This window comes from Bos indicus, chromosome 9, assembly GCF_029378745.1.
Source record: "Bos indicus isolate NIAB-ARS_2022 breed Sahiwal x Tharparkar chromosome 9, NIAB-ARS_B.indTharparkar_mat_pri_1.0, whole genome shotgun sequence".
Taxonomy (NCBI): domain Eukaryota; kingdom Metazoa; phylum Chordata; class Mammalia; order Artiodactyla; family Bovidae; genus Bos; species Bos indicus.
Window position 1 is genome coordinate 47,804,215 of NC_091768.1, and position 21,766 is coordinate 47,825,980.

Here is a 21,766-nt window from a genome sequence, read left to right on the forward strand (position 1 = left end):
TTTCTTCACGCCTTTTGTTAATTACTGGGCTTGCTTCTATTCTTTCTTTTTAAATTATTTTTTATTTATTTCTAAGTCCTGTAACAGTTTTATTTTAGTTTAACTATCCTTCAACTTGGATCTTAACCTTTTATATCACATTTTATTGCCCTTAAAAATCTTATATTTGATCCTTTTAGCCTTTAATGATACTGAGAAAGTATGAAACATTTCTTGTTGAAAATTATGTTTCTCTCTATAAAATGGATACTAATTTGTCTGCATATTTTGCACTGCTTTTTACTTTTTAACTCTCAAAGTGTTTCTGTGTGGTTATTATTTCCTTCTCATTATTTTTTAAAAGCAGAGATAATTTGTATGTTTTTAATTTAATTTTGTTTCTCCCCAAATATATCGTTGGTGCAGTCTGTTTTGCCTTTACTCCCATAACATATAGTTATTTGTTCAGTTACAGTTGATCTTTGAACAACTAAGGATTCAGGGTGCCTATCCTCCATGCAGGGAAAAATTTACACATATAGTCTGCTCTCCATATCTGAATTTCCTCTGTATCTGTGGTTAAGCATTTGCAGATTTAATCAACCATAGATCACATAGTACTATTGTATCTACTATTGAACAAAGTATGCATATAAGTTGACCTGTGCAATTCAAATGTGTATTAAGGGTCAACTGTACTTCAAAAGACCAGCTTGAAGACCATGCACTGATGATCTTTTATCTTGTGTTTAATTTACACAGAGCTGAAGGAAACTAGGTCAAGGATTACAGTACTTTTTATGTTTATTCTAGGCTTCTCTCAACTGCCAGAGGCCCTTGAGATGGGCTTTTGTATTTTGGAGTGTTCATTAATAGTAGGTGCAATAATAAACCTTTGCTTCTTCCAGGGTCAAGCAGTTCATTCCTCAAATTAATCCACCCCCTTTCAGCTACCTGCATCAGTCTTGTTACAGCTAGAATTAGGGAAGTAGATGAAACTCAGGAATGCTTTAGTTGTGGCCTACTGTTATTTATTTATGTTACCACAAAATAATGCAAACACATCAGCTTGTCCAAAGTCACTCAATCTATGGGGAGTATGGCTCATTTAAGGAAGTAAATTTCAATGTAGATGGAGATTAGAGGAAAGGGGAGTATGAGTGAAATGGAAATGTTAATGTTGGGTAGCCAGTCTGGGCAGAGACATATATACACTCAAATCTTAAATATTTGGAAGAGTTTCAGAAGGTAAGTGTCATGATGTGATTAGATCTGTGTTTTCAGGAGATATATCTTGCAAGATGGACAATAGATTCACAGTGTTGCTGGTGGAAATAGCCCATGATGATAATCATTTCTATTTGACTGATGGTTATGAAAATTGACAGAAACACATGCATTTGTGATTGATTTAGTTGTCAAGATGATGAAATTTAGAGAAGTCTGACTCAGAAGTATAAATCTGGGAAATACTGACATTTGTAGCAAATAAAACTATGGGTTTGAGCTCTCCTAGAAATTTAATATTGATTGATAAAAATCTGCAGGCTTAGATTTGAGCATTGATGATTTCCAATATTAAAAGAGATGACAAGGAAATATAGGGCAGAGGAAAACCTGCAAAAAAATGTGACTAGGAAGCTACATGATACTGACTAGTCCCTTTAGAATACATCATTTCCCTTAGGTAAGATCTTTATGATGCCAGTTTATAGAGGGTATTAGCCTAAAGTGGTTAAGAGCATGAGTTCTGGCATCAGATAACTATTCTGTAATTAGACTCTGGCCTCACTGATTGCCATTGTGTGCCACATGTTATAAACCTTTCTATGTCTCTGTTCCTCTTGAAAATAAAAATTGTTCTTATGCCATGGAATTTTATGAGTTAAAATATGCACTTGACATACAATAATGCTGACAAATGGCTGCAGTCATAGCTGCAGTGTCTGTGATAGTTGTGAATTCCAGCACTGTGTTACAAACCTCATATTTTTGTCAGGAAAGAGCTAAACTACATAGTTAGGAAGGCAAGAATAATATTTGTAAAATAATTCTAAACTTATAGAAAAAATATTCAACTATTATGTCAATCCAGTTAAAGGAAAGCAGTTAGAGGCCTATGATAATGAGAAACATATTCATGGAAGTCATCAGTTCAAGTTGCTTAGGATAGAGTGTTGAATTTGAAATACTAAGGGACATGAACTTCTGCTGGTTATCTATTACGGAATAACAAAACAGGCTAAAATGTGGCAATTGTTCACATTATCCTTGGTTCTCTAAGTTTACAGTTTGGAATTAGTTCAGCTAGGTGGTTCTTCTGCTATCATCTCGTGTCACTAATGTGGCTGAAGACTGGAAAAATACTGCATGGGCATGAATTCTTAAAAAAGGTTGCCTTGCCCCAAATACCTCTGGTTTCATGTCAGATGCTTAGGGCTCACTGTCAGATGATTCATATAGGGAGGTATGTCTAGATTGATTTGTCTCTGCTCTACCCGGTTTTTCATCCTCTATAGGATAGACTAGGCATCTTCACAGATGATCTTGGGGCAGCATTCCAAGAAAGTGAAAATAGAATCTGTGCGACTTCTAAAGGCCTAGGCTAAGTACTCCATCAAATTTGTTTCCTCTGAATTTTGTTTATCAAAGGAAGTCACAAGTCCTAATTCAAGAGAATGGAGAACTGGGTTCTACTTTATGGGAGGGGAAAAAATGTAGCAAAATCTCATTGAAGAAATATATGCTCATAGGAATGGGGGAAACATGTGTCTAAAAGTATATTCCAAATAATAGAAATGAAAAGCAAAATACGACAATAACATGAACTACTGAATGCTGAAGAAATAAGCTAGGCTGGCTGGCCTTATGTGAAAATTACTTGTGAAGAGTTTTTGAGGTATATAAAGTATTGATTTGTGGAGTTTCTAGAAAGACACTGTCCAGTACAATTATATTGTGAGACACAGAGAGCCAAACATAAAATTTTAAATTATTTTAAAAATCTAGCAAGAAATAAATAAAATAAGTATTTTATTTGACTCTCTATTAATATTGATATATAATTATTTAAATGGGAAATCAGTGCTTTTAAAGTATTTGAAACATTTTACCTTATTTTGTGTACTAAGTATTTTAAAGAAGGTGTGATTTTTAATCACAGAGCATATCTGTCCAGATTAGATATCTTTCACATGTACCGAAGACAAATATAATTAGTGGTCAATCTGTTGGACAGTTCAGCCATGTGATGTTGGGATTAGAATTTTTAATTTGATGACTTTAGAAATATATTATTTGTAACTAGTAAGAGTGGAAGGATATGAGCCTGGTAGGATTGTATCCATGAGATTCTAATTCTAGCTAAGGCACTAATGTGTATTTTTTCAGGATGGGGAACACAGGTATACCTGTGGCGGATTCATTTTGATATTTGGCAAAACTAATACAATTATGTAAAGTTTAAAAATAAAATAAAATTTAAAAAAAGTTATTAATGACTATCATTATTTCCTCATCAAACACTAAGGGCATTGCCCAATGTTTATGTTAATGTGTTTTGGACCCCTGATACTATATAATCTTATTATTCTTAAGCAAAGTCTATAAAAATAATTTTGTTTCACTGTGCAAAATGGATATAGATTTGAAGTATAGAGCAACACTGTGAAAAACTAAAATATAGAGCAGTGAAAACAAGACCATCAATTAGGAAATGACAGAGTGAGGAGAAAGTACTGAATACATAGAGAAAGGGAAGCCAAACCTCATGGAGGGACCAAGGGGATATCTATTAAAAGACTTAGTGACTGAGAAAGAAACAGAAAACTGTTATGATCACTTCTCGGCCTTTTGGCTAAGATCAAGTGCAGAAAACTGTTATCAGAAAGAGTGACTCTTAACTTCAGAGAAACTGAGTTGTCTATATAGTGATCATATGAAAACCTTGAGAGAACCTGGAGACTTTTCTCTTTGGAAAAAGATATGGGGCAAAATTAGCTCAGTGACTAGATTTGGTGGCAAAAAAAAAAAAAAAAAAAAAATCAAACTATCATTAATGAAAGAAAAAGAAAGGCAAGACAGCAAAAGAGACACAGATGTATAGAACAGTCTTTTGGATTCTGTGGGAGAAGAGGGGATGATTTGGGAGAATGGCATTGAAACATGTATATCATATAAGAAACAAATCGCCAGTCCAGGTTTGATGCAGGATACAGGATGCTTGGGGCTGGTGCACTGGGATGACCCAGAGGGATGGTATGGGGAGGGAGGTGGGAGGGGGGGTTCACGATTGGGAACACGTGTACACCCATGGCAGATTTATGTTGATGTATGATAAAACCAATACAATATTGTAAAGTAATTAGCCTCTAGTTAAAATAAATAAATTTAAATTAAAAAAGAAAAAGAAAGCAGACTAGTATAAGCTGAAGGAAAGTTAAGAAAAGTTTTGAGAAAAGAAAAGGGATAAGAAATTCAAAAACTATAAGAAATCCAGGAAGCTAAGAATTAAAGAAAAACAATCAGGTTTTGTAATTAAGAAATAGTTGGTGATATTTAAAACAAATACATCAGTAACATGAGGCCCAGAAAGCAATCTATTAATTTTGGGGGGGAAGAAAAGAAGCAATGACTATAAATAATTTCTTAAGAAGTTTATACTGAAGCTAAGCAAGACTGAAAAATGCTTATTGATCCATGGTCAAAAAAAGGAGGAAAAATCATCTCAAAATGCATGTATACCTGTGGTGGATTCATTTTGATATTTGGCAAAACTAATACAATTATGTAAAGTTTAAAAATAAAATAAAATTAATTAAAAAAAAATTAAAATGCTAAAGCACATGCTAAATTATTAATTGGGGGAAATCTCATAGATGGAGAAGATATTAACAAAGTGAATCAGCTAAGGAAGTGATAAAAAAAATGCAAAACAATGCTTTCCATTACAGTGCAATCCTCAGCAGTGATACCAGATTTTTAGATTGCATACTCTCAGAAATTTGGTCTGTTTTCTCCTTTTACTTACCATGACCCATTACTTTTTATCTAACTCCTCTTATACCCTATCACACAAATATAGATGCACAGATTGAAAGTAATGTGTTGATAAGAAATTGAACATTGCCCTCATTGAGAAGAAACTAACCAATCCCAAATCCCTGTACTAAGCAGATAAGAGACATTTAGGAGTTGTGTTTCTTGGGGTGAGGGGGAATCAGGGAAGTAAAGTTTCCATTTTTGTTACGCAGGTGGTAGCTGTGTTTGCACTCACCATCATTTTTAAACACTGCACTCTAAAGACCACCATTGAGACCACTAAGAAAGTGAAAGTGAAGTCGCTCAGTCATGTCCGACTCTTTGTGACCCCATGGACTGTAGCATACCATGCTCCTCTGCCCATGGGATTTGCCAGGCAAGAGTGGATTGCCATTTCCTTCTCCAGGGGATATTCCTGACCCCAGGATCAAATCCGGGTCCCCCCCCTTGTAGGCAGATGCTTTACCCTCTGATCCACCAGGGAAGTTGAGACCACTAAGCAATAGATACATATAATGCTTTTAGCATCAATTCCACTTTCCCTGACACAAGAACAGACACAGTGTTGGAGGGAAAAGGAGTCTTAGCAGTATTACTTTTTTCACCTCCCTCACCTGACTGTATGCTACTTAGCACACACACAGGCACTGAACTGTACAGATGTAAAAAGGAGGAGTGAAAAAGCAGCTTAAAACTCAACATCCAAAAAACTAAGATCATGCCATCTGGTCCCATCACTTCATAGCAAATAGATGGGGAAATAGTGAATGAATTTATTTTCTGGGGCTCCAAAATCACTGCAGATGGTGACTGCAGCCATAAAAGTAAAAGACGCTTGTTCCTTGGAAGGAAAGTAATGACAAACCTAGACCAAGTATTAAAAAGCATAGACATCACTTTGTCTACAAAAGCACATATAGTCAAAGCTATGGTTTTTTAAGTTGTCATGTATGGATGTGATTTAGATTATAAAGAAGGCTGAGCACCAAAGAATCAATGCTTTCCAACTTTTATATTGGAGAAGACTCTTGAGAATCCCTTGGATTCAAGGAGGTCAAACAAGTCAATCCTAAAAGAAGTCAACCCTGAATACTCATTGGGAGGACTGATGCTGAAGCTGAAGCTCCAATATTTTGGCCACCTGATGGGAACTGCTGACTCATTCAAAAAGACCCTGATGCTGGGAAAGATTGAAGGCAGGAGGAGAAGGGGATGACAGAGAATGAGATAGTTGGATGGCATCACTGACTCTATGGACATGAGTTTCAGCAAGCTCCAGGAGATGGTGAAGGACAGGGAAGCTTGGTGTGCTTCAGTCCACGGGGTTGCAAATAATTGGACATGACTTAGTAACTGAATAACAACGACAACAACAAAATTTGAGAAAAGAGATAAAAGAGAGTTTCAATCTAAAGTTAGATACCTGACTGAAGTCTGAATATAGTTTCAGTTCAGTTCAGTTCAGTCACTCAGTCGTGTCTGACTCTTTGTGACCCCATGGACTGCAGCACACCACGCCTCCCTATCCATCACCAACTCCTGGAGTTTACTCAAACTCATGTCCATTGAGTCAGTGATGCCATCCAACCATCTCATCCTCTGTCATCCCCTTCTCCTCCCGCATTCAATCTTTCCCAGCATTAGGGTCTTTTCAAATGAGCCAGTTCTTCATATCAGGTGTAGTTTAAAAGTAAAGAATATGGTCTTAAACAGTGGCAATGAAAAGACAATGGAAAGCATTTCACCGATTTGGGATAGTGTTAATGCTATTTCCTGTGACCTATGCACAATGAGGCCAAACAACTCTGAAATTTCACAGTTTGGAACAGGTAAAGGTTTACTGCAAGGCCATGAAATGAGATAGGTGGATCATGCGCTAAAAAGCTCTGGACTCACTGAAGTGTTTCAAAAAAGCACTTTTTAAAAGCCAGATGACAGAAGGAGGTCACAGGGTTTGTGATCCACTTATGCACAATTCTTTGATTGGCCAGTGGTGAGGTAGCAGGATGATGTCACAGGGGTTAACATCATCAGTCCTTAGGCTCCAGGAGGCCTGGGGTTATGTACTCATGGACATCAAGTAATTAAAGTCTTCCATTTGCTGGAGGGGAGGAGGTTTTTTAACATCTGCAAAATAACTCAGGAAATGTGCATCAAATACTATTATCTAAATACTTCAGAGAGGAGGTAAGTAGAGGATATGGGGAAGGCTTCTTCCAGGGAAAGCCCCATTGGGTTTTCCTAGGTTGTAAAAGTGTGTTACTTGTAGAACTCACATGGTATTTGCTCATTATACCATCATAGTTAACTCAGATTGTTCACAGTCTTCCCATTGGGTATATGGACACTTCTTATAACAAATCAACCTGTTTACATAGATGTCAGGTAGGAAAATAATTTTCTCTCCCTCTTCTAGGTTGTGGGCTGATAAAATACTTATTAACAGTAGAAAAACAAACAGTTTAATAACACACATACCTTCTGTGGGTCTTCCCTGGTGGCTCATTGGTAAAGAACTTGCCAACTACTGCAGGAGACCTGAGACACAGGTTCCTTTCCTGTGTCAGGAAGATCTCCTGGAGAAGGAAATAACAACACACTTCAGTATTCTTGCCTGAAAAATCCCATGGACAGAGGAAACTGTCAGACTACAGTCCATGGGGTCACAAAGAGTTAGACAGGACCGAGCGACTAAGCATGCATGAAAATACATACCTCCTATATACATAAGATACTAAGGAAAACTGAATAACTCCCCCAAACAGTTTAAGCCAATGCTTTAAACACAATGGCTAAAGGCAAAATAAGATCTTGGGGAAAGGAGTGAATAGTTATGGCAGGCTATCAAGAAAAGCCAGGCTTCTCCATCCATGAGATTTTCCAGGCAAGAATACTGGAGTGGGTTGCCATTTCCTTCTCCAGATCAAGAAAAGTATAGTAGAATAGGGTAAGGTCCTTATGCAGATTTAGGCCATTACCTAATCCATTGACAAGAGTTTCTAGACAGTCTTTTTCTGATAGAGAGTGGGAAATACCCTTAAAAGTAGGAATTTCCCATATAAATATAAATATCAAACAGGTAGCTTATATTCACTTTACAGAATGTCTTTTGTGTCTGCTGTTTCTTAAAAATAATGAACCTAAAATAATTCTTATGCCAAAGAAGCATATTCTGGGGTGGAAAATTCTGCTCCCCTTCATAGATAATCTTTTTCATAAACTCTGTTACTGATTTTCTAAGTTAGAATTTAGAAATTTCAGTTCAGTTCAGTCGCTCAGTTGTGTCTGACTCTTCGCCACCCCATGAATCGCAGCACGCCAGGCCTCCCTGTCCTTCAACAACTCCCGGAGTTCACTCAGACTCACGTCCATCGAGTCAGTGATGCCATCTAGCCATCTCATCCTCTCTCATTCCCTTCTCCTCCTGCCTTCAATCCCTCCCAGCATCAGAGTCTTTTCCAATGAGTCAACTCTTCTCATGAGGTGGCCAAAGTACTGGACTTTCAGCTTTAGCATCACTCCCTCCAAAGAAATCCCAGGGCTGATCTCCTTCAGAATGGACTGGTTGGATTTCCTTGCAGTCCAAGGGACTCTCAAGAGTCTTCTCCAACACCACAGTTCAAAAGCATCAATTATTCGGCACTCAGCCTTCTTGACAGTCCAACTCTCACATCCATACATGACCACAGGAAAAACCATAACCTCGACTAGATGGACTTTTGTTGGCAAAGTAATGTCTCTGCTTTTGAATATGCTATCTAGGTTGGTCATAACATTCCTTCCAAGGAGTAAGCGTCTTTTAATTTCATGGCTGCAGTCATCATCTGCAGTGATTTCAGAGCCCCAAAAAAATAAAGTCTGACACTGTTTCCAGTTTCCCCATCTATTTCCCATGAAGTGATGGGACCGGATGCCATGATCTTCGTTTTCTGAATGTTGAGCTTTAAGCCAACTTTGGCACTCTCCTCTTTCACTTTCATCAAGAGGCTTTTTAGTTCCTCTTCACTTTCTGCCATAAGGGTGGTGTCATCTGCATATCTGAGGTTATTGAGATTTCTCCTGGCAATCTTGATTCCAGTTTGTGTTTCTTCCAGTCCAACGTTTCTCATGATGTACTCTGCATTGAAGTTAAATAAGCAGGGTGATAATATACAGCCTTGATGTACTCCTTTTCCTATTTGGAACCAGTCCGTTGTTCCATGTCCAGTTCTAACTGTTGCTTCCTGACCTGCATATAGGTTTCTCCAGAGGCAGGTCAGGTGGTCTGGTATTCCCATCTCTTTCAGAATTTTCCACAGTTTCTTGTGATCCACACAGTCAAAGGCTTTGGCATAGTCAGTAAAGCAGAAATAGATGTTTTTCTGGAACTCTCTTGCTTTTTCCATGATCCAGCAGATGTTGGTAATTTGATCTCTGGTTCCTCTGCCTTTTCTAAAACCAGCTTGAACATCAGACAGTTCATGGTTCACGTATTGCTGAAGCCTGGCTTGGAAAATTTTGAGCAGTACTTACTAGCATGTGAGATGAGTGCAATTGTGTGGTAGTCTGAGCATTCTTTGGCATTGCTTTTCTTTGGGATTGGAAGGAAAACTGACCTTTTCCATTCCTGTAGCCAAAACTCCCGCTGAGTTTTCCAAATTTGCTGGCATATTGAGTGCAGCACTTTAACAGCATCATCTTTCAGGATTTGGAATAGCTCAACTGGAATTCCATCACCTCCACTAGCTTTGTTCGTAGTGATGCTTTCTAAGGCCCACTTGACTTCACATTCCAGGATGTCTGGCTCTAAGTCAGTGATCACACTGACGTGATTATCTGGGTTGTGAAGATCTTTTTTGTACAGTTCTTCTGTGTATTCTTGCCACCTCGTCTTAATATCTTCTGCTTCTGTTAGGTTTGTACCATTTCTGTCCTTTATCGAGTCCATCTTTGCGTGAAATGTTCCCTTGGTATCTAATTTTCTTGAAGAGATCTCTAGTCTTTTTAACTAACATCTATTAACAGGCTTGTGGGTTGATACTTTGTTAAATAATAAATCAGATCAGATCAGATCAGACCAGTTGCTTAGTCATGTTCGACTCTTTGCGACCCCATGAATCGCAGCACGCCAGGCCTCCCTGTCCATCACCAACTCCCAGAGTTCACTGAGACTCACGTCCATTGAGTCCGTGATGCCATCCAGCCATCTCATCCTCTGTCGTCCCCTTTTCCTCCTGCCCCCAATCCCTCCCAGCATCAGAGTCTTTTCCAATGAGTCAACTCTTGGCATGAGGTGGCCAAAGTACTGGAATTTCAGCTTTAGCATCATTCCTTCCAAAGAACACCCAGGGCTGATCTCCTTTAGAATGTACTGGTTGATACTATTCATTAAATGAAGTATATTCCTGGCAAACTCAACAAGTTTCTTTACTACATAACCCGCAAATTTATAGTATTTTACTAATGATTAAAACCATTATTATCACTATATTATAAAATGGAAACTGCAAACAAATTTAATGACAGATGGTAGTATATGATATATTAATATGACTTTATTGAAAAATCAAAGGATCCCAATTTAGCAGTATGTAAATTTTAGTAAAAATAAAGTGAAGTCAATGTCCAAGACAAAATTAAAATTAATAGAATATGAATAGGTAAATTAAAGAAATTTAAAATGGTCCTGTTTTGCATTGAAGGGTAAGTTTAAGATAATTTATTAAGAAAAATTGGATTTAAAAATATTCCATGTGGATAAACTAAAATGTTACTATGTTCCCTGATATAGCTATGTTTAAATCTTATTATAGTGTTTACATTAGGTATTAGAACTTTGAAATTGCAATTCTCATAATTTTGAAAGCATATATATGTTAATTTTGTAAACTCATGCAAGACTGAGTTTTTTTTTTTTATCTTTGTTACAAAGTTCTCCTAGAATATTGATCTGATTTTGATAACAGAGAATTCTAAAGGAAAATTATTATTTTGCATTTAACCAAACTTTTGATGCTTTCCAATTGTGGCACTAGAGAAGACTCTTGAGAGTCCCTTGGACAGCAAGGAGATCAAATGAGTCAATCCAAAAGGAAATCAACTCTGAATATTCACCAGAAGGACTGATGCTGAAGCTGAAGCTCCAGTACTTTGGCCACCTGATGAGAAAAGCCAAATAATTGGAAAAGGCCCTGATTCTAGGAAAGATTGAAGACAAAAGGAGAAGGGGGAAGAAAGGGATGGTTCCATAGCATCACGAACGCAATGGACATGAATTTGAGCAAATTCCTGGAGATAGTGGAGGACAGAGGACCCTGGCATGCTACAGTCCATGGGGTCTCAAATAGTCAGAACAACTTAGCAAGTGAAAAACAACAGCAATTTGCTTAAAATGCCTGTTACCGGCATCCAAAATATACCTCTTTGGCATAAGGATTATCTTGAACTGGTTATTTTTAAGCAACAGCAGATGTAGGAGAAACTCTGGAAACCAAGGAAAAGTTACTCTTTTGTAAGATACATTTACCAATAAAAGGGAAATCTCTTTTTTAAAGGGTGTCTTTATCAATACCAGGAAGAGAAGGAGGATAAAATACCTAGAATGGAGAAGGCACCAACTTAAACCTACATAATAACCATGTCTTTATTTACTGTGTTTTCCTGGTAACCTCCCATAGCAACTTGCCTCATCCCATCCAGCCCCCATATAACAGCTTTTATCCTTCAGTTCAGTTCAGTTAAGTTGTTCATTCATGTACAGCTCTTTGCAACCCATGAACCACAGCACGCCAGGCCTCCTGTCCATCACCAACTCATGGAGTCCACCTAAACCCATGTCCATTGAGTCGATGATGCCATCCAACCATCTTATCCTCTGTTGTTCCCTTCTCCTCCTGCCCTCAATCTTTCCCAGCATCAGGGTCTTTTCATATGAGTCAGCTCTTCACATCAGGTGGCCAAGATATTGAAGTTTCAGCATCAACATCAGCCCTTCCAATGAACATCCAGGACTGATCTCCTTTAGGATGGACTGGTTGGATCTCCTTGCAGTTCAAAACCACAGTTCAAAAGAATCAATTCTTCAGCACTCAGCTTTCTTTATAGTCCAACTCTCACATCCATACATGACCATTGGAAAAACCATAGCCTTGACTAGATAGACCTTTGTTGGCAAAGTAATGTCTCTGCTTTTGAATATGCTCTCTAGGTTGGTCATAACCTTCCTTCCAAGGAGTAAGCGTCTTTTATTTATTTATTTATTTTATTTAACTTTACAATATTGTATTGGTTTTGCCATATATCAAAATGAATCTGCCACAGGTATACACGTGTTTCCCATCCTGAACTCTCCTCCCTACCCCCTCCCCATACCAGCCCTCTGGGTCGTCCCAGTGCACCAGCCCCAAGCATCCAGTATCGTGCATCAAACCTGGACTGGCAACTTGTTTCATAGATGATATTATACATATTTCAATGTCATTCTCCCAAATCATCCCACCCTCTCCCACAGAGTCAAAAAGACTGTTCTATACATCAGTGTCTCTTTTGCTGTCTCATATACAAGGTTATTGTTACCATCTTTCTAAATTCCATATATATGTGTTAGTGTGTTAGTATACTGTATTGGTGTTTTTCTTTCTGGCTTACTTCACTCTGTATAATGGGCTCTGATTTCATCCACCTCATTAGAACTGATTCAAATGTATTCTTTTTAATGGATAAGAAAGCTGTGGTACATATACACAATGGAGTATTACTCAACCATTAAAAAGTAAGCGTCTTTTAATTTCATGGCTGCAATCACCATCTGCAATGATTTCAGAGCCCCCAAAAATAAAGTCAGCCACTGTTTCCACTCTTTCCCCATCTATTTGCTATGAAGTGATGGGACCAGATGCTACGATCTTAGTTTTGGGAATGTTGAGCTTTAAGCCAACTTTTTTACTCTCCTCTTTCACTTTCATCAAGAGGCTCTTTAGTTCTTCACTTTCTCCCATAAGAGTGGTGTTGTCCGCATACCTGAGGTTATTGATATTTCTCCCGGCAATCTTGATTCCAGCTTGTACTTATTCTAGCCCAGGGATCTCTTGATGTACTCTGCATATAAGTTAAATAAGCAGGGCGACAGTATATAGCCTTGATATACTCCTTTCCTGATTTGGAACCAGTCTGTTGTTCCATGTCCAGTTCTAACTGTTGCTTCCTGACCTGTATAGAGGTTTCTCAAGAGGCAGGTCAGGTGGTATGGTATTCCATTCTCTTGAAGAATTTTCCACAGTTTATTGTGATCCACACAGTCAAAGGCTTTGGCATAGTCAATAAAGCAGAAATAGATGTTTTTCTGGAACTCTCGTGCTTTTTGATGATCCAGCGGATGTTGGCAATTTGATCTCTGGTTCCTCTGCCTTTTCTAAAATGAGCTTGAACATCTGAGGTTCACGGTTCATGTATTGCTGAAGCCTGGCTTGGAGAATTTTGAACATTACTTTGCTAGCTTGTGAGAAGAGTGTAATTGTGTGATAGTTTGAACATTCTTTGGCATTGTGTTTTTGGGGATTGGAATGAAAACTGACCTTTTCCAGTCCTGTGGCCACTGCTGAGTTTTCCAAATTTGTTGGCATATTGAGTGCAGCACTTTCACAGCATCATCTTTTAGGATTTGAAATAGTTCAACTGGAATCCCATCACCTCCACTAGCTTTCTTCATAGTGATGCTTCCTAATCCCCACTTGACTTCCCTTTCCAGGATGTCTGGCTCTAGGTGAGTTATCACACCATCATGGTTATCTGGGTCATTAAGATATGTTTTGTATAGTCATTCTGTGTATCCTTGTCACCTGTTCTTAATATAGCTTCTGCTAGGTCCATACCATTTCTGTCCTTTATTGTGCCCATCTTTGCATGAAATGTTCCCTTGGTATCTCTAATTTTCAAGAGATCTCTAGTCTTTCCCATTCTAATTTTTTCCTCTATATCTTCGCATTGATCACCAAGGAAGGCTTTTTTATCTCTCTGTGCTATTCTTTGGAACTCTGCATTGAAATGGGTATATCTTTCCTTTTCTCCTTTGCTTTTCATATGTCTTTTCACAGCTATTGGTAAGGCCTCTCAGACAGCCATTTTGCTTTTTTGCATTTCTTTTTCTTGGAGACGGTCTCAATCCCTGTCTCCTGTACAATGTTATGAACCTCCATCCATAGTTCATCAGTCACTCTGTCTATCAATCTAGTCCCTTAAATCTATTTCTCACTTCCACTGTATAATCATAAGGGATTTGATTTAGGTCATGCCTGAATGGTCTAGTGGTTTTCCCCACTTTCTTCAATTTAAGTCTGAATTTGGCAATAAGGAGTTTATTATCTGAGCCACAGTCAGCTCCTGGTCTTGTTTTTGCTGACTATATAGAGCTTCTCCATCTTTGGCTGCAATGAATATAATCAATATGATTTTGGTGTTGGCCATCTGGTGATGTCCATGTGTAGAGTTTTCTCTTGAGTTGTTGGAAAAGTGTACTTGCTATGACCAGTGCATTCTCTTGGAAAAACTCTATTAGCCTTTGCCCTGCTTCATTCTGTACTCCAAGGCCAAATTTACCTGTTACTATAGGTGTTTCTTGACTTCCTACTTTTGCATTTCAGTCCCCTATGATGAAAAGGACATCTTTTTTTGGTTCTAAATGGTCTTGTAGGTCTTCATAGAACTGTTCAACTTCAACTTCTTCAGCATTACTGGTTGGAGCATTGACTTGGAGCACCGTAGTATTGAATGGTTTGCCTTGGAAACGAACAGAGATCATTCTGTCATTTTTGAGATTGCATCCAAGTACTGCATTTCAGACTCTTGTTGACTATGATGGCTACTGCATTTCTTCTAAGGGATTCTTGGTCAAGTAGTAGATATAATTGTCATCTGAGTTAAATTCACCCATTGCAGTCCATTTTAGTTTTCTAATTCCTAGAATGTGGATGTTCACTGTTGCCACTCCTGTTTTACCACTTCCAGTTGCCTTGATTCATGGACCTAGCACTCCAGGGTCCTGTGCAATATTGCTCTTTACAGCATCATACCTTGCTTCTATCACCAGTCACATCCACAGTGGGTGTTGTCTTTGCTTTGGCTTCATTCTTTCTGGAGTTATTTTTCCACTGATTTCCAGTAGCATGTTGTGCACCTACCGACCTGGGGAGTTCATCTTTCAGTGTCCTATCTTTTTGCCTTTTCATACTGTTTATGGGGTTCTCAAGGCAAGAATACTGAAGTCACTTGCCATTCCCTTTCCAATGGACCACAGTCTGTCAGACGCCTTCACCATGGCCAGTTTGTCTTGGGATGCCGTACATGGCATGTCTTAATTTCATTGAGTTGGACAAGTCTGTGATCCATATGATCAGATTGGCCAGTTTTCTGTGATTGTGGTTTCAGTCTGTCTGCCCTCTAATGCCCTGTCTTAGCATTTACCATCTTACTTGGGTTTCTCTTACCTTGGACGTGGTGTATCTCCTCACAGCTGCCACTCCTGACCTTGGATGTGGCATATCTCCTCTGGGCTGCCACTCCTGACTTTGAATGTGGGGTATGTCCTTGCAGCCAGTGCAGCTGCCACTCCTGCTGGAGATTTACTTAAGGTGGTGGCTTGAACCATTTTGAGGAGTTACTTGGTTTTCCCAGGTATCTCCTTTGTATACAGGAATTTACTGATTACTAAACCTCTGTTTTTCTCCGGTTAATCTGGCTTTTATTACAAAGTGGTCTCAGTCAATAATCTAGAGGGATAGAGGGAAAATTATTATCTTTCCCTCTAGATGCATGCCTTAATCACAGTTTCTTAGTCCTGAGATGAGTCTCCAGATTAATGCTTTTTAATCTCCCGCCCCTCTTCACTTTCCAGTCTCTCTAATGAGACTTTGACGTGTTTCTTACCTCATAAAAGTTTAGTCTATACAATAATCTATTTAATATAATTGTTTATTTCTTCCTTGAGAAAAGTTGAGCAGGCAGCATTTTTGTTTGTTTGTTTTGGGGCAGTTTTTGTGAATCTCCATTTATGTGTATGCTGTTTTAGATCACTTTTGAATTTGTGAGGAAGAGATTTATTTGATATTTTCTTTGGTTAAGTAATTCTCTAGACTTGGAGATATATCCAAATACATTATTCTGAAATAGTATAGTCTAGAGTGTTTTCAGAGAATGATCAGTTTATTCCAGGATTTTAAGCAAGATTATATTCTAAAATGTCATTTTCAAAATTGTATTTTAATACCAATTTTAGATGATTATTATAACTTGATTGCAATGTTCATGGTAACTACCTTAAACATCTTTCTCAGAAGAAGTACTGATTTTCAAATTCAGCCTATATTGTATGAACAGTAGGAAATTTCATATTTGAGAAGCCTGGGGAGATCAATCAAGATGGAGGGAAGAATACATGAACTCAGTTCACTTCATGAACACATCAAAAATACATCTACCTGTGAAACAATTCTCACTGAATAATAACTGAAAACTGGCAGAAAGATTTCTGTATAATGAAGGCTATAGGAAATGCCCACACAAAATTAGGTCGACAAGGAAAAGAGGCCATCAGGTTAGGACCTGTGCCCCTGGGAGGGGATTCAGAAGATGAAGGAGATTATGAGGGAGAAGATTCGCTTTCAGGAATGAGCAGTTGGAGTCACATATCAGGCACCATAGTCCTGAAGACTCACACAGGGAGTACAGGCACCCCATGACTGGTTGAAGGGCCACTGGGGCTAACAGAAAGGCTGTGGGAAGCCTGGACTCTGCTCTAAGGAGCACACTCACAGTGGCTGACTCCAAAAACAAGTTGGAGAGGGTGAATTGAAAACCTCTCCAGCAGCTACCCATTTTCCTGTGACCACTCCAGTGTGTCACTCCCTAAGACAAGCTAATGCTCAGCTCAGTTCAGTTCAGTCGCTTAGTTGTGTCCGACTCTTTGTGACCCCATGGACTGTAGCATGCCAAGCCTACCTGTCCATCATCAACTTCTGAAGTTTACTCAAACTCATGTCCATTGAGTCAGTGATGCCATCCAACCTTCTCATTCTCTGTCATCCCCTTCTCCTCCTGCCTTCAATCTTTCCCAGCATCAAGGTCTTTTGAAACAAGTAATTCTTTGAATTAGCCGGCCAAAGTATTGGAGTTACAGCTTCAGCATCAGTCCTTTCAATGAATATTCAGGACTGATTTCTTTTAGGATGGACTGGTTGGATCTCCTTGCAGTCCAAGGGACTCTCAAGAGTTTTCTCCAACACCACAGTTCAAAACCATCGATTCTTTGGTGCTTAGTTTTCTTTATAGTCCAACTCTTACATCCATACATGACTACTGGAAAAACCATAGCTTTGACTACTTGGACCTTTGTTGGCAAAGCTAATGCTATATCAATTCAAAGATATATCCTAATAGTTGAAACTTAGAAATGCTAAAAATGTACATCTTAGAATTAAGAAACTACTCTGTCATGAGTATATTATTATAATATGCAAAGTTACCTTAGCAAATAATTTAGGACAATATGAAAATTTTAATAAACACTGAAAAATTTACATTATATATTTCTAATAAAAGAATACAACAATTTGGAGGCAAATGTTTCTACTTTAAAATATATCTATTTTAAAGCATCACATTTCAAATGTTATATTTAATAGTACACTACTAAAAATGCCTTCTATTTCTCATTTTAGTAACACTACTAGGCTAGTGCAGTACATTTTAAAGGAAGTGCTAAACTTTTAATACAATTAGAAAATAATGACTAAAGGGTTTGTCATTGAAAATGTGATTATTTTACTGCACAGAAAACAAAGCAGCCACAACACTTCTGGTATTTGGAAATCAACTTTACTAACACAAAGAAAGTGCCAAGAGACAAATTTCTCCTACTGGGAAAAATAATGATGCTTACTGAAAAAAATATGTGTATGTGCTCAGTCACTCAGTTGTGTTCAACTCTTGTGACCCCATGGACTGTATATTGCCATGCTCCTCTGTCCATGGAATCTTCCAGGCAAGAATACTGGAGTGGGTTGCCATTTCCTACTCTAGGGGATCTTTCTGATTCAGGGATTGAACCTGCATCTCTTATGTCTCCTGCCTTGGCAGGTAGATTCTTTACTACTGAGCCATATGGGAAGCTCTACAGAAAAAATACATTGGGATAAATAGAATATTTATTTGAAAATAGTCACAATTACTAAGTTTCTAAATAATTTTTCTCTAACAGTCTCATCTGATGTGAAGACACTATCAATTACATGCAATATATGAAGTACCAAATGTATCAAGACCAAAGTAAAGCTTACTGAATTCTAACAACTGCAAATATTCAGGTCCTTATAAACTTATTTATTATTGGTGGTGAAAATACTATTTATTTCTCCTCCACCTGTAAAGGTTCTGATATAATTGAGAAGTAGTCATAGGAGATAAATAGGGATGAAAATACCAGCTTTATTTTTCCAGGAATACATTTTCAGAGATATTTGATTAGTTGCAACATTAATAAGTGATTGCTTTACAGAGAAAAGCAATCAGATAATCTGTCCTCACAGGTACAAAATTAAAGCTTTTCATAAAAGTTTGAAATTAATACTTTCACTGTGGTTAGGAAACCTTTTATATAAGTGGTACTGATTATTTCAAAAATACCAAATTATGAGTATTTCTTCTTGCATGCGTGTGTGCTCAGTGGCTCAGTTGTGTCTGACTCCTTGCAACCCCATGGACTGTAGACTGCCAGGCTCCTCTGTCCATGGAATTTTCCAGGCAAGAATAGTGGAGCAGAAAAAAAAGAATACAGAAGCAGGCTGCCAGCTCTTACTTCAGGGGAACTTGCGGACCCAGGAATCGAACCCCTGTTTCCTTCATTGGCAGGTGGATTCTTTACCACTTAGCCACCTGTATGCATATTTCGCCCTAGGCAAATCATTTTCCCTTGAGTTGGAAACAAGTTAGAATTTAAAATATTAAGAAATATGTGATGAAACTGTAGCATCTTGAAATGATATCAATTATTACATCATTGAGGTTTTCCCTGATTATGAAGAACAATTAAATTGGTAAAAGAAAACATGACCTCCTCTTTTTGAAAAGAGAAGATATCCAGTCTGAGTGTTCCAAAGTAAAATATTTGTAGAAGATCAAGTGGAGCATTAATTCTCTAAAATACGAACAGTTTTGAACTATACTTCATATACTATCATTTAATTCTCATTTAATTCTAGCACTTACAAAACAGACATTGATATAATCTTATCATACAGGAAAGTTAGTGAACATTACTCTAAGTTTCTCAAGATGAATGTGACCAAAAGGAAAAAAAAGGAAAATAATTTAGATTTTAATCTATTCTTTAAACAGAATACTCAATCAGCTTAAAATTGGGTGAATTGGCAATAAATTAACAAATATAACATTTGTATTGTAACTTGAAAAAACAAACTGCTCTCCAATAATTGATCAATAACTTATAAGCACTAATTTAGATTCTAGAATAATAACATGTATTGTTAGCTATCATGAATAACTAAAATTATGTGCAATCTACCTAGTATTGGCAGCAAAAATGAACCTATATTAAGCACAGTTCCTATAAGATTGTCTAAATATTTAGGATTAAAGTAAATTATTTATTTTAAGGAAAATGTTTTACATATAAAATATTTTTAATTTCAGATAATAATAGATAAAATGGTTAATAATAAGACTGACAAATTTTTAGATTGCTTTTCAAGGTAAAAATGTTATTATATTTTCTCATTACAGAGTATGAACATCTACAAGTACATCTTGAAAGCCTGGTTAGAGTGTTGTCATGGAAACGTTGTTCCTGTGTTACCATTCCTGAGACTGTGGCAAAATTTCCTGGACTCTGCTCACAATAACCTTAGTATTATGCAGTAACGCCATTGATGCAATGAATCTTTCTTTGTACAATGTGTGTTGAAATTGATATGCAATCCTCTATAAATTGACAATAAGATATTTTTAGTTCCTATGTTAGTAATACTTACTGATAAAAAAAATGCTGGATTATAACAAAGTTTTCCAAATTAGTACTTTTCTAACACATACCTTCTGGCAGCTTTATATACTTAATATATGTTTACATATATTTACATATTTTATTGGAGAAGGAAATGGTAACCCACTCCAGTCTTCTTGCCTGGAAAATCCTATGGACAGAGGAGCCTGGCAAGCTACAGTCCTTGGGGTCGCAAAGAGTTGGACATTACTGAGTGACTTCACTTTTCATATATTCTATATGCATATAATGTATTTGTTTTTAGTCATTAATTTTGAAGTGTTTTAAAGGAAAATAGTTCAAGCTATTGCAAAATTCACTATAATATTTTGAGATGGTCATAATTCATGGTAGAATTTAAATATGAATGATATACATTAGCAACCATTAAAGTTAACTTTTATTATACTGGGCTCAACTTATTGATTATTTTCCAGATTGTTTAACAATCAACTTGTTCTCATCTCTTAGTCTTAATAAGCAATTTTGTGTATTTTGAACAGTCATTGAGTAAATTAAACAAGCACTTATGAATTTTATATTATGGATAATCTTTGGGACTGAAAATCAGAAAAAAATAATCATTACAATAGCACCAAAAAGTTATGTGTAATTCTTAATGGATGGGCAGAGAATGATAACAATAATTGCAAAATCTAATATATATTAAGTATTTATTCCTTTACAGGTACTTTGATTATAACTTGCAAGTCTCTGTTGAATTCTATGAGATTTTATTCCTATTTTTTAAACTAGTAAATCCAGGCTTAGAAAGATTATATAATTTGCCTAATATTGCAAAATTATTAAGTGGTGAATATCAAACTAGAACACCAGTTTATCTGCCATTAAAGACAATTTTCATAGCAGTAGCACTAATTTATACTGCTTTTCAGAGCAATGAACTCTGAGCCTAACTGGAATTAAGATATAAACATGAATTTATGTTTCAAAAGATAAGAATTAATCAAGCAAAAGAAAATATCACGAGCAATGAAAACAGAAATATGATATAGATCTTGCTCCCATTGTTTATCAGCATTGTAATTTTTGACCACTTATTAATAGGTAAATATATCAAAACCAGAAAAATAACATTTTGTAGGTATAGATTCATTTCAATGAATAAATAAAATTATGTATATAATGAATATGACTCAATATTCATCAACAGGGTGCCTTTGAAAAACAAAATTAGTGGTCCAACATTATTAAACAACTGTAAAATTATTGAATTACTTTTATAAAGTCCGCTTAAGATGAATAGTAGCATAAATTAAGACTTCTGCTTATGGGAAGTCAGGTTTTATTGCAGTAATTCATAACAAGTAGTTCCTTATGTTATAAACAATGAGCTATAAACATGACTCACTTATTGAAACTACCAATGCCATGGTTTTTTCCATGGGAAGAATTAATGTATACCTTCTTTGGTGTTATGGTTTTATATTTCTAGAAGTGCTATAATGACATTATATAAACAATATATTTATACTAAAATCTTAAAAAGTAAAGCATATAGTGTTTTTGCTTCGCAGGTGGCACAGTGCTAAAAAAAAAAAAAAAAAAATCTGCCATCCAATGCAGGAGATATAAGAGACACAGTTTCCATCCCTGGATCAGGAAGGTCTCCTGGAGGAGGAAATACAACCCACTCCAGTATTCTTGCCTGAAAAATTCCACAGACAGAGGAGCCTCACGAGCTACAGTCCACAGGGT

At 36.9% G+C, this 21,766-nt stretch overlaps 1 long non-coding RNA gene across 1 annotated transcript; it reads left to right on the forward strand.

The window, feature by feature from the left end:
* The first annotated feature begins 7,092 nt into the window (after positions 1–7,092).
* Positions 7,093–19,972, forward strand: LOC139184823 (uncharacterized). Its single transcript, XR_011568336.1, has 3 exons — positions 7,093–7,206; positions 18,248–18,353; positions 19,789–19,972. It is a non-coding gene; the product is annotated as an uncharacterized lncRNA (long non-coding RNA).
* Positions 19,973–21,766: the final 1,794 nt, after the last annotated feature.